Genomic DNA, 15,124 nt, shown 5'->3' on the forward strand with positions numbered 1-15,124 from the left:
GTTTCGTGCATTTTTATTCTCGTTTTGTTTACTTTTTATACCCGCTCTTGACGTGCTTAAGCCATTTTACTTAAGTCATTTCTCGCTTAACTTAAAAATAAAATAAATTTCCACCGAACGTTTGAATTGTATTATCCGTTAACTTCGGTTAAAATGAATTCCGACCGTTCGGTCGTGCCGTAACCACGTTGGAAATCAAAAAGAGGTAAAAAATAATATAATAATCAAAAAACATCTTTTAGTAAAATAAAGCGGAAAATCAATCGGACGTTTTCTCTTTGGGATTTCTCATTCTTAATCGAATTGATTAATAACTAAAGTGAAACTAAAGGCTAAAATCAATTCGCCTAGTCAAGCTCGTCCATAAAAATAGGCTTTTGAAGTTTGTCATTTCAATTTCTCACTAAGTAAAATGGATCATTTTTAAGGTCCAACGCCTTAAAATGATCACCACTTAAGTAAAAAAGAATCACTTGACAAAAAGAAAGAACTACGTAGGTCTGATTTCCTCATCGCAATTGAGGATACGTAGGAGCAAAAGCCCCGCTTTTGTCGACCACCCCAAGAGATCGTTAATGGTCCAATGCCTTAACGTTTCTCTCCTTTCAAAAAACAAGAGATCGTTAATGGTCCAACGCCTTAACGTTTCTCTCCTTTCAAAATCAAAAGACCGTTTAATGGTCCAACACCTTAAATGACCTTTTGTTCAATAAAAACATATTTTGCAAAAAAGACAAAAACAACTTAACCAAACACTTTGTTCCGAAAGAACTACGTAGGTCTGATTTCCTCATCACAAATTGAGGAATACGTAGGAGCAAAGGGAAACACCCTTGTCGACCACAAAAAAGAAAAAATATAAAAAGGGTATAAAGGATATAAGGACATAAAAGGGAACGTAAAAATCAAAGTCATGTTTGCACATTCGATTAAAGGCTGCCGTCCCTTGTGACGGACGTATGGGGTGCTAACACCTTCCCCGTGCGTAAATACAACTCCCGAACCTTTCACTTAAAAGTTCGTAGATCGCGTCTTTTCCGATTTTTCCGACGTTTTCCTCAAATAAACGTTGGTGGCGACTCCGCGCGTATTCCTTTCGTGGAACACGCATCCCGCGAGTCACGCGTCGCCCTCCCGCCGAAGGGTAGGTTGCGACAACCTGTAAAAAGAATAAAAACATATGTATTAGTGATGTTGCGTATGTTAGAGTACGGTAAGGACTGAAAACCCCTTTCTTGGCCATCTTCCCATGAGAGAACATAGTTCCTCACCAACTCAATGAGTGGTGCTACAAGTATAGAAAAATATGGGACAAACCTTTTGTAAAAGTTTGTTAAGTCATTGAAGCCCCAAATTTCCCTTATACTTGGTGGAGTAGGCCACTCAAGAATGACCTTTATTATACCTAATGAGTCCTTATGTACATAAATCATGAAGATGTTGGGTGAATGAGTGATTTTACAAAAGAGTGTTACACCACTCAACTCATTCATCATACCACCTATCACAGGGATTTGGTGCCTAATAATACCTATTTTAAGCTCTTGCGAACCAAACCCTCATCCAATAACTCCTTTACTTGAGGAATAACCTCAAGCTTAAGAGGTATGGCGGTGCTAAGGGATGTTTCCCTTGATAGGGGAAGGTAGAAAAATTGTTTAAGAAGGAGTGCTATTTTAATATCACCTTTTGTTGCAAAATGATTTTCCTTCTTAACAATCTTCTTGGAGGAATCCTTTTCCTCCTTTTCCTTCCCCTTGGCCTTTGAAGACAAGGCCTTACTATCCTTCTTTTTCTTTTGTTTTTCTAGTTTTTCTTCCTCACCCCTCTTATCTTTCATAGTTAGTTGATCTTTGGCCACCTGTGAAGGTGTTTGAGGATGCAACAGAAATTTAGTGTCAAGATGGGTGAGGGTAATTTCATTAGTTAGGCCATTGCAAATGATCTTCCTATCAAATTGCCATGGCCTTCCTAAAAGAATATGCCTTACCTCCATGGGAACTATATCACAATTAACTTCATCCTTATATGTCCCAATGGAGAAAGGTACCTTCACTTGTTGGTTAACTATCATTTCCCCTAGCTCATTGATCCATTGAAGTTTATAAGGTTTTGGGTGGGGAATGATAGTGAGGTTCAACTTGAAAACTAATCTTGTGCTACAACAATTGCAACAAGATCCACTATCCATAATGAGAGAACATGTTTTATCTAAAATTTTGCATCTTGTATGAAAGATGTTCTCTCCTTGGGATTGAGATAGATCATAAGATTGACCTCCAAGGAGCCTTCTAACTATTAAGAGGTCACCTTCTTCATGGGGGTAGACTTCCTCACTAGACTCTTCACCCCTTACTTCATCTTCACTTCCACTAGAGGAAGGGCAAAACGTAGTCTCCTCTTGACTACTATAAATGTCTTGACCCCTCATGATCATGGTTTTCTTTGTGGGGCACTAAGAGGCAATGTGACCTCTCCCAAGACATTTGAAGCATTTAATATTGCTAGTCCTTTCTTAGGAACTAGTCTTAGGGGTGTATTTCTCTATGGTCTTACCCTTATCTTCCTTGGGTTTTGAAGGTGCAGCCCCCAAAATTCCATGGGCTTGGTCCTTTCTTGGATAAGAGTGTGAGCCATAAGATTTTGAAGAAGGTTTTCTTTTAAGTTGTTGCTCCACTCTTATACAAAGTTGGACTAACTCATCTAGGTCCCCATATGGAAGGAGTTCAACCTTGGCCCTCACTTCCATATTAAGCCCACTAAGGAACCTAGCTATGCTTGTTCTTTCCTCTCCCTAAGTCCAGCTCGTAAAAGGAGTAGTTCCATTTGTTGTCTATATTCTTCAACACTCATACTCCCTTGTCTAAGCCTTTGGAGCTTGTCCATAAGCTCCCTTTCATAGTAAGAGTGAATGTGCCTCTTCCTAAGGGCACTCTTAAGATCATTCCAATACTCTACTGGAGGATCCCCATGAATCCTTCGTTCCCTAACAAGGGAAGTCCACCAATAGAGGGCATACCCTTGAAAGCTAAGGGTTGCCTATGGAACTTTTCTCTCTTCGCTAATATGATGGCAAGCAAAGAGTTGTTCAACCTTCATTTCCCAATCTAAGTAGGCCTCAACATTATCTTTTCCATGGAAATATGGGAGGCTAATGTTAACCTCTTGAGGCCTTCTATCCTTTTCTTTTCTTTGGGAGTGATGTTTAGTATGTGAACTATGGCGCCCTCTATAATAGTCGCTAAGTTCTTCACTTAAACTCTTGCAAGAGTCATGACTACTAAAGGAAGCATGTTTTTCTCTTTTCATTTCTTTCATTATTTTTCTTCTTTCTTCCTCTCTTATTTTCTCTCTTTCATCTTGACTTATTTCTTCCACTCTCTTTTTACCTTTTTCTTTTCTCTCTTGTTTTTCTTTCCACAACTTAAGGGATCTCAACTCATCTAATATCTTATACAAGGGGTCCTTAGGACTAGAACCCTCACCATTAACACTAGATGAAGAATGAAGACTCATGTTGGTTCCTAAGTTATGGTTCTTTCTTGTTGGGGGTTTGAAAACAAAAGGTAAAAGAAACTATGATTGAAACTAGCCAAAATAAACACTAAAAGAGGTGTGAAAGATAAGGTAAAAACTAATTGGTATAGGGCAAGCTATCTAGGCGGTTTGACAATGGAGGGTAAAGGAAATAAGCTATGAAAGTAAGCAAGAAATTAAAGTGCAAGAAATGCAAACTAGATGGATCCTAAGAGTGTTTGGATGACCTCATTTAAGGTTCCCAAAAAAACACTCACTATCCTAAGGGAAAATTGCCTAAAATTATTACACACAAATGGAAGTAGGGTGACCTAGTGGAGGCTCCCAACTTACTTCCAATGAAAGGCCTTTTTGTTACAAAATTTGAAAGCAAAGCAAATTGCCAATTACAAAATTACAAAGAAAAAAGTCCTCAATTGTGGTGGCTATTCTCTCTTTAGTGTTTCACTCAATTTGGAGTGCTTCTTAGTCCAATAGCTCTTAAGGTGGTTGGCCCCTTCCTTCTTGACTCAAATTCTTCAAGATATGGCACCAATCCTCCTTTCCAATTCCCTATATGGCAACTCACAAGCAAGGAAACAAAGAGACAAGCAATAACCAATGACAAAAAAAATGAAATGAAAGCTAAACCAATAGAGTTTTTACAAGACAAAATTTCAAGGATTATTCAACAATTAAAGCAATGAAAAACACACAAAGTCAAGCTAGGACTCAGAGAAATCTAGAATGGCTCTAGAGTAGAGTAGAAAAACTAAAAAAAAAAGACTCAAGAAACCTCTAGTTTTGGCACTTGTTTTCACAATAACTTTCAATTGAAATTTCATAACTAGGATTGGTATAAAATAGGCACCAATTATAGAACAAATTTTGAGCCAAAACAACAAGCACATTTCCCTTTCACTTTTTTTTTCCTGGACACTGATTTTTCTGCCAACTTGTGTGATTTTTATTATTTTTTCCCTTAATTCAAATCGACTGGTTTTTTTTCATAATTTTGGTCCAGATGTCTAGAAAATTCAGTAAAAATTTCAGCTCAAAACACGTAGTGACCAATTCCCAGTAATTTATACAAGTTCGTATGTTCAAGCTGCCAGCACCAGCGATTTCAACCTAGAAGTCAAGAGTAGTGTTTATGTTACTTAAGGCTAGGATAGTTACAATTTATGTTTGCTTATGCTCAATTATCTTGAATAACACAATTGAAGAGAGCTTAAGACTTATTTTGATTCACAAATCCAGCCACAACTCAACTTCATCATAGGCATCATGTAGGAATCTTAGAAAACAAAAAAGAGTTCAACAACAAGACTACTTCTAGGAATTGATTTAGAACATGTTATGAACTAAATAACATGCATGAATTATGCTCAAAATTCAAAAGATAGGCTAAGAATGACAATAATACATGAACAAATGTATCTAGAATTCAATAAACAAAATAAAAATTCAACACAAACTTAGAACATAATGTGACAATTACTATGACTAAACATGACTCTAAGGCAACATGGATTAAGTGATTTACACTTAGATTTTTGTGTTTTTTTTTCTAATCAATATTTTGGAAGAAAATTTAGATCTAAAGGTTCAGCACAAGAATATTATGAATGAAAAATGATAGATCCTAAAATAAACCCCAAAACATGATTCAAGAGTAGATCTACAAAATTTGAACCATAGAAATGCAAGAATAAGTGTAGATCTAAGATTTAATCGGTTTATTTTTTTTGAATCTACTCTAAACAGTACCAAAACACAAGACAATGGAGGATATACACGGAGAATAGATGAAGAACAAGGAATTAAAGAGAATTCACCGAACAAAAAGATAGAGGAAGCAAAAGAACATCACCTAGATGAAGATGCTCTGATACCACATGATGTAAACTCCATTGGAGCTTGTAGGCCTAGGATCTTCTTCATCAATGGATTCCTTTGCTTCTTGGAATATGAATGGCAGCGGAATGGAGAAGGAAGAGAGAGAGGAGACGCCTCTTCAAGGAGAAGATGAGTCTAGAAGAAGCTCACCACCATAGGAGGCCATGGATAAGAGCTTGGAGGAAGAAGGAGATGAATGAAGGGAGGGGGAGAGAAGAGCATGAAATTTTGTGCTCTAAAAGAGCTCTGAAATCTGAAGTTTAATATTCAAATGATCAAAGTTCAAAAAAATGCACACACATGAACTCTATTTATAGCCAAAGTGTCACACAAAATTGGAGGGAAATTTGAATTTCAATTCAAATTTCACTTGAATTTGAAATTGAATTTGTGGAGCCAAACTTTGGAGCCAAAATTTCACTAATTATAATTAGTGAATTTTAGTTATGGTTCAGCCCACTAATCCAAGATCAATTCCAAGATTCTCCACTAAGTGTGCTTAGGTGTCATGAGGCATGTAAAACATGAAGGACATGCACAAAGTGTGACTATATGATGTGGCAATGGGGTGTAGTAAGAAAATGCTCACCTCCCCCTCTAAAATTTAATTGGATTGGGCTTCTACCAATTCAATTAAATTTATTTCCAACCACACACATCAAATATTCACTTAGTGCATGTGAAATTACAAAACTACCCCTAATACAAAAACTAGTCTAGGTGCCCTAAAATACAAGGGCTGGAAAATCCTATATTTCTAGGGTACCCTACCTATATTATGGAGCCCTAAGTACAAGACCCAAAATTAATGAAACCTTAATCTAATATGTACAAAGATAAGTGGGCTCATACTTAGCCCATGGGCCTGAAATCTACCCTAAGGCTCATGAGAACCCTAGGACCTTCTCTTGCATCTTTGGCCCAATCTTCTTGGAGTCTTCTATCCAATGCCCTTGGGGGGTAGGATTGCATCACATTGTATCTGGTTCGTGGGTTTGTTGTGAACGGTTAGGTGCGGTGTAGGTGAAGGTACCGGTGTTGAGTGTTGCGGTGGTCGTCGGCGGCATCCGAGGTATGCAGAAGGTGGTGCTGCTGTCGGGATGGTACGAAAATGTTATAGATCAAGTTGATCCAGAAGTCACTTACAGATCAACTTGATCCGGAAGAGAACCATATCAAATTCCGGATCAAGTTGATCCGGAAGTCACTTACGGATCAACTTGATCTGGAAGTTGGTATTTTCTTAAATATTTAATGTTTTTGTAATTATATTAATAAGTTTTATTAAATTATTAATTTGAGTTGGTTAAATGGATTTTGAAAATGAAGAAGCATGTGGTGCGAATGAACCACGTTGATTGTTCCGATGCGTTTAATACTTCTCAGGTTATAATGTTAATGTTTGTCACAGATTTAATAAAATGAATACTGGTAGAAAACTTAAATTATGTGGATTGCTTTGTAGGTGTTTGAGTGCCGAGAGGATATTTTACGATGGGCTCGATCCGTTGCTCATGAAAACGGATTTGTGGCGGTGATTTTAAGGTCAGACACAAACACAGGTAGTAGAGGAAGGACTACGTTTGTGTTAATTGGCTGTGAAAGGAGTGGTGAGTATAGGTGTAGGAAAAAAGAATTTATCAGAAAAGACACTAGGACTAGGAAATGTGGGTGTCCCTTCAAGCTTCGTTGCAAGCCAGTGGTTGGAGGAGAAGGCTGGATGGTGAAGTTGATTTATGGAGTGCATAATCATGAATTGGCCAAGTCATTAGTTGGACATCCATATGTGGGGCAATTGACTAAAGCTGAAAAAACACTTATTTCTGATATGACGAAGTCCATGGTGAAGCCAAGAAACATTATGCTAACTCTGAAGGAACACAATGCCAATAGTTGTACGACCATTAAACAGATATACAATGCAAGAAGTGCATTCCGTTCTTCCATAAGAGAAAGCGATCTTGAAATGCAACATCTGATGAAACTTCTTGAACGTGATCAGTATATTCATTGGCACAGAATAAAGGATGAAGACGTGGTTCGTGATATCTTTTGGTGTCACCCTGATGTAGTGAAGTTAGTCAATGCATGTAATTTGGTGTTTTTGATAGACAACACCTACAAAACAAACCGGTACAGACTCCCACTGCTCGATTTTGTTGAGGTGACACCGACTGGGATGACATTCTCTGTCGATTTTACATATGTGGAGGGTGAACGCGTTAATAATTTGTTATGGGCTTTACAACGCTTTCGAGGCCTTTTTTTAAAGCGTTATGCCCTCCCTAGAGTTATTGTCACTGACAGAGACCAAACATTGATGAATGCAGTGAAGGCTGTATTCCCTGACTGTACAAATTTGTTGTGCAGCTTTCACATAAACAAGAATGTGAAGGCCAAATGTAAATAACTAATTGGGCAAAAAAATGCTTGGGATTATGTCATGGATTCCTGGGGATGTCTGACTGATTGTCCTTTAGAATATCAGTTTGATGAATGTCTGAAAAAGTTCGAAATGGCTTGTGCACCTTGGCCAATGTTTGTTGACTATGTCAAGGAAACATGGATAATACCACACAAGGAAAAATTTGTTTCCGCCTAGACTAATAAGGTGATGCACTTAGGAAACATAACAATAAACAGGTATGAAACTGTTCAACTATTTCTATTAACGTTGATGAATTAATGGAATTGTGTTATTGTATATGTTTATTTTTATTTGTGTATTTGAAATGTAGGGTTGAATATGCTCACTCGTCTTTAAAAAGATTGTTACAAAATAGCCTTGGAGACTTATGCAGTGTGTGGGATGCCATGAACAACATGACTACGTTGCAGCACATGGAGATTAAAGCATCATTTGAAACAAGTACACATGTCATTGGACATGTGTTCAAAAAAACCTTATACAATAGGCTTCTTGGAATGGTTTCAAGGTATGTTTTAAATCAGATTGCTGCTGAATTAGAGCGTGTTGACTATGCTGGCAAGAATCCCTCAAGTTGTGGTTGCATGGTGAGAACCACGCTTGGTCTTCCTTGTGCTTGTGAGCTATCCAAATATGTTGGTGGTTGCATCCCACTGGATTCAATCCATATGTTTTGGAGGAGACCAAGGGTTATCTGAGCTCGAAGTGAGCATCAAGGCAGAAATAGAAACAATATCCAAAAGATTCAAAGAACTTGATGTTTGTGGTAAGTTTACTCTGAAGACTAAACTTTGGGAAATTGCATACCCTGATCAGAATTCGATGTGTCCTCCTCCAGCAAAGGTTAACACAAAGGGGGCATCGAAGAAAGCTATGAGCAGGAACCCAAGGTCAACAAAGCGTGATCCATCTTACTGGGAGTATGTAGATGCCTTTGAATCTATGCAAAATAGCAATTCGTCGATGAGGCGTACTACATCATCTTCTGAGAAACCGAATCAAAGAACGATAATGCCCATGTTGGACCAGTTTCAGCCATTTATGCACGACTTTATTGATAAGATTGTTGATGTCAAAGCTGATGGTAACTATGGAAATCGGTCGATTGCCAGTTTATTAGGTATGGGTGAAGACTCTTGGTCGGTGGTCTGCAACCATTTGCTTAAAGAACTTGCCAAATTCTCAAAAGACTATATCAAGCTCTTTGGTGGCATGAAGAGATTTGAAGAATTAAGGATGTCACTACTTATTGATGGGTTAACCAAGGTATGTAATTTATGTATTTGATTTTTAAGACTTAACTTTGAAATTAAGTTTGACGTGTATATTTGTTTCATTCAGGTGCCTACGGATAAGTGGATGGATATAACAGACATGGGACATGTGATTGCATCAAGGTATAACGCAATTGTTGTATCCTTGTCTAAACAACAAAGCACGACATTCTTTCCTCTTAGAAGTCAACCGCTGGCAAATTCTTCATTGCATCGTATAATTTGTATCGATCATGTGTATGACAATCATTTTTTTGAGGTACATTGTAGATATGTAGTGTTTTTTTTTTATATTTATGCAATGAGTTTTGTAGGATTGAGTTAACACTTTTTTCGCATGTACAACAGGTTTATTTAAAAGAACGTTGTCCCTTACCGCCTATAGCATTGTTATGGTCTAGCAATTGTCATCCTCAGGCGAAGCCGTGGCCAAATCCATATATTAGCAGAATGCAGCATTACAAGAGCTTCATGATGTTCAAGAGAGACTATGTTGACATAAATGATGATTGAACATGTAATTTATAATGATTGATCGTTTTGAATTGAATATTCACATTTATGTGTCTTTGTATATTTGTTATGTCCACAACAAAATTATTACTTAATTCTAAAAAAGCATGTATGATATATCATTGTCTGAGTTGACAACACATTGTGAAAAAATGTGTATGATAAATTGTTGTTTGCGTTAACATAAAGCGTGCGAAAGGACCTTGCACAACATGACTACACATGCAGATCTGATGCAAGCTAAAGCATGTCATGTCATTGGTGTAGTTGACAACACATACAGAAAGCATGTGCATGCGTATTTTTAATCTTTAAAAAATGCAGCACTGATATTAAAACTCATCTATATATGACACAACCTAACACTGTAAAAAACCACAAGTTTCAGTCATAACCCGACTTTTACAAAAAACTATGGCATTCTTGGGAGAGACAAACAGTCAGACAGTTGTGAACTCCACATTAGGTTTTATTTTTCCAAATGGATCCATTGTTCACAATGACAGTGGTGTTTCCTTTCAAGCTTCCACTCCAGTTCCCATTCGAGTACCTAACGATTGTGATTTTTAAACGTTAAAAACCAGAATACACAATACCCTTAAGCTAACCGACAAACAATTTTTGGATGAAATTTACTACCGGCAGCCTTTCACATATGCAGGTAATCAATTTCGGTTTGAATGTATGCAACTGAAAGATGATGTTGATGTTAACACAATGTTAATGTGTAATCATGAATTTTTGTTTGTTTGTCCGATTGAGTTATTATGTAGCATTGTTAGAACCCTAGATGGTATTTTAAACTTACTTCAAACCACTATGACCCCTACTCATGATACCCTGCTATATTACAATGGGAGGTGGAACATGTCACGCCAAAATGAGTATGTTGATTACTCGTTCACAGGAAAAAATCCCAAAAAGTTTGACATTCCCACCGGATGTACCATGGATGAATTGAAGGATTTGATCAAGCAAGTGGCGCCTCCTGGGATTCCCCTTTATGGTATTGATGAAACACAATTGGTAAGGCAATTGTTTTTTCGGAAACCAAGTCACCATGAGTATTCATATAAAGTTATAAAATTCAAAATAATTGAACTCAAAACCAACAATGACGTGATGAAGTTGTTGATTGAGTCTAACTACTAGAAAAAGATTGGACCAATAGAAATTTTAACTGTTTCCAATAAACTTGTATCGAAAATGGAAGACGAGTTATCCTTGTCGCAAAATTAGCATGAGTTAGTTGTAGTATTTGATGCAAATTTAATTTCGTTCAACTATGTTGAAATTAATGTACTGTTTGAATTCATGTATCGCATAATCATTTTTTTTTCTGGAATTGGAAGATGAGTTGTCGTTCTTTGTTAAATTTAATTTCTACTACTTTTACTTTTTTGTCAGTCTTGCAAAATTATTTTAAATATAAAAAAAACAACTATGGTCAGTTAGATGAGTTGTCGGTCTTGCACCAAGGAATTTTTTTGTTTTTTTTAATCATCCCATTCATCAGAAAAAAAAATTTCTCATTAATTTGAAATTCATTAATTTGAAATTCAGTTAGAAGTTAATTAAAATTTGATTAAAAATCAAATTCGTGTATTATTCAAACAATTCAACCTTAATTTTTATATTAACTATTTGCATTCAATCATTTGATTAACTTAAAGGAATGCTTAGATTATAAATAAATAAATAAAAAAAAACATAGATTCAAGTAGAGCTAAAATAGTCTATTTTAGATATAAAAATATTTACAATTTTTTAAAGGAAATATTTGCAATTATAAAACCTATACTTTATTTTTAAAAGTTAAAGCTGTGCAAAAAAAAAATGAAAAGTTAAAATTGAAATTCTAAAAGTTAAAATGAAAAGCATTATATTTGAAGTATAAATTCACTAGAAAATGAGTTATTTTCAATGAAGTGTATTGGTGTAAAGATAACCATGATCATGATCAGATATAAACGTATTAAACCTTCTAGGGTTGGCCAAAAATTGGGGTTTTAAGTAGTATGTATAAGATTGTAGATTCTAATTTCTATAAGACTATTGTACACCAAGAAAAAAAAAGATCTAAACTTATTTTAAATATTGATTCTTTTTTTTTTATAATGTATGTTCATCATAATTTTTGTCTTGTTTAAGGGGGTGAAAATATTCTAGAAAAAATAAACCTATAAGTATATGGATTATATGCTACTTGGAGTAAATAAACTACACGTTGAGCTTAATTTTGACTGTATCAGTTGAAGAGCCTATCATTAGTTTGATTTGTTATTAATTTATTTTGTCGAGCCCTTACATATTAAAAAAAACATATTTAATAGGCAGGGAGTTGATCACAATCCTATAATTATACCTAGTATAGCGATAATTAAATTTTAAAACATTTTTAAAAACACACTTTTCAAATAATTATTTAATAGGCAACGAGTTGATCACAATCCTAATATCATCCATTAAGCTAGATTAGGCAAAGGGAATACACAATCAATGGAAATAAATAAAACTAACATTACTAATGGAAATAAATAAAACCAACATTACTAATGAAATGGGTTAAAGTACACTAAATGTATATACATCGAATATCAATATAAAATATGTAAATAAACTACGCCTGATCTGTGTACCTCCTACGTTGAGACCTAACATATACTAGCTGGTCCTGTGTGACACTCCTGACCATCCTGAGGCATTCTTCGATAACCTCATGTGTCGATGAGCCTGGCGTGACCACCCCTAGGCTTAGATGGTGCTCCAACCTCTCAACAATCCCATAGCAAACTTCCTGTTAAATACAAAACAAACAGATTAGACAAATTATTATGAAAATATTGATGTAAATGACGTAAATTATTAGTATTACTTACCACTGCATGTCTAGGCTCGTCCACAGCGGGCCTTGCAGATGTCGATGGTTCTCTTGGCTCCGGCACGTGAGGGATATCTGTCTCTGGGACCCGAAGGATGACTCGGGGCTACAGAGCATGACCATCTGGTAAAGGATCTGATGCCTGGCCTGGTGTCATGAAAGGATGCAAAATGCGGAAGAACCAGTCTACGTAGTCGCTGACACACTGACCTGGCACAACGCACACCTCACCTGCTGCAACAATATGATCCGAATAATGCATCCACCTGTCGTGTATATCATCATACGACACCTATGAATTGACAGGCGGAGCAGGAATGGTCTGGGTGTATCCAAACTGCCGCATGACCCTCTCTGGTTGGTAATACACAGCAACGGTCTCCCAGCGCAGGAGACCGAAATAACATGAAATCATATGGAAGTCGCGGACCGGTCAGTGCTCCTTATATGGGATCCAACAAACATTCGGAATCCGGAGTCGATACAGGCGCTCCCTGTACGCCGGTGTAAGTATGCTCTTCACGGTCGTCTTCGTAGCAATCCACCTACAGGCGTGCGGTGAATCCTCGTCATAGTCTGGATCAGCAGTGGACTCCACGACCGAGGGAAAGACCTCATATATCCAACACTACAGAGGTAACATTAAAATCATAAATATTAATAATGAAAGTCTAAAAAAATTCAAAGTTAAACATTATTGAACCTCAATGAATCAAAAACATGTTTGTTACCTGCAGCAGCATGATGTAACCGCCAAGCTGTCGACTGGTGTTGATAGAAGCATTGTTGAGGTGGTCGTACATATGGACCAGCGCAACTACTCCCCAGGCGTACCTCTCGGTCTGACTGAGGTCACGAAGGGCCTCCAAAAACACAACATGAACATTGGTTGCACTCTTGTTAGCAAAAAGAGTGCAACCTAGAAGATGAAGAAGATATCACATACCTATTGCAGGTGTATATACGGTCCATGACACTGCATTATCTCAGCCCTGGCATCCTCTGTAGAGATCATCAATAAGTCCACCAGCATCTGTACCGCATCATCCACGTGCAAGGGCTGAAAGGCATGCAAGTCGCCAACCACGGGAAGATGCAGAAGAGACGAGACATCGTTCAGTGTGATCGTCACCTCTCCCACAGGGAGATGGAAACTAGACGTCTCCCGGTGCCACTGCTCGACAAACGACGACAAAAATCCACGATCTCCAGTGTCTACCGAACACGCGATCAAAGGACTTAGTCTTGTCCCAGCAACTAGGCCCTCAATAACAGGGACAGGCTTGCCTAAACTATGGACCTTCCTCCTGTGAAAGGATAACTTCAACTCAGGACGCTCCTGAATTGAAGTATAAAGGAACACACAATTCGTTAACATCATCATTTAAAGGAAAAAAATTTCAATGATAAAGTATAATTAACAAAACAAATTTCAATGATAAAGTATAATTAACAAAACAAATTTCAATGATAAAGTATAATTAACAACTAACTAAAATTCAATATTATAGGTCGCTCGGACCACCCAAAAATCCCTCAAGCTCATCCTCAGCAGCCTGTGCGCCTGTGTGTGCAGGAATGTCTGCCCCAATGTCCTCTACATCACCTCCTGCCATTGGCTCATTCGAAAATATGCCATCCTCTGTCGCAGGGACCACTGGCTCATCGTGCTCAGTAGTGACAACTACTCTCTGCCCACACCTCTGTCAGTAATGTGACCTAAGGCACGACCTAATCCTCTAGTCCTAACCATGATATGCAAATGAGTACCACAAATTCCATCACTGATTTCATTCACTCAAATTTCATTGGTCTAAAACAAATTTCATTGACTCAAAGTCATGCAAGTTGTCAGGATTTAATTGACTGTAGGGTTGTCATTCACTCAATTATTTATTTTAAAAGTTATCAGGATTTCATAAGATGGGAATGTAAAATACTGGGATGTTGCATTACATTCATCATTTTTTTAATTATCTTCATTTGTGTGCATTAATGTTAAAATTACTCTAAAAACCAAAGATTTTATTCATGTGCATGTTTTGGTCTTTGTAACAACTATTTGTGCCTATAACAAGTTACTTCTATGACAAAGTCTGCACATTGTTCCTTCTTTTTAGAACAAGTCTGATGTTTAGATTTAAAAGCTAACATATAATAGACAAAGAACACTCAACCTCAAACATTTTGGCTCAAATTGAGCTTCATATAAGTGCTTCATTCAATTTTTGGATCGAAAACAATTTCTTGCCAAACAAAGGTCTAACAAATTCTTGCATGTCAGCTAACTTTAATCTTTGGATCAAAAACAATTTTCCTAACTTGCTACTCAATTAGGTTGCTTCACTACTTACTCTAAATGACAGCAACAACTACAAAAGACATTGGTAATAATAGAAGATATAAGACTAATCTTGGACATAATATTAAAACATCTACATGACTAAGCGGTCAAGACTCAAGACCTTTATTCTTGTCAACTAGATTCTACTAATTAGATTTGAATTTTAAAATGAGGCACAATAAGCCTGTGCATTGTCCTCATTTAAATTTTAATATGCACTCCAATGATGGCTTTCAGCAGAGTTGATCCATGACAGACAATATATTCAA

General features: G+C 36.8%; 1 pseudogene; it reads left to right on the forward strand.

Moving 5' to 3' along the window:
* Window positions 1-6,274: 6,274 nt before the first annotated feature.
* Window positions 6,275-9,630, forward strand: LOC114420543 (annotated as a pseudogene).
* The last annotated feature ends 5,494 nt before the right edge of the window (window positions 9,631-15,124 follow it).

This window comes from Glycine soja, chromosome 7 (genome assembly GCF_004193775.1).
Source record: "Glycine soja cultivar W05 chromosome 7, ASM419377v2, whole genome shotgun sequence".
NCBI classification, from domain to species: domain Eukaryota; kingdom Viridiplantae; phylum Streptophyta; class Magnoliopsida; order Fabales; family Fabaceae; genus Glycine; species Glycine soja.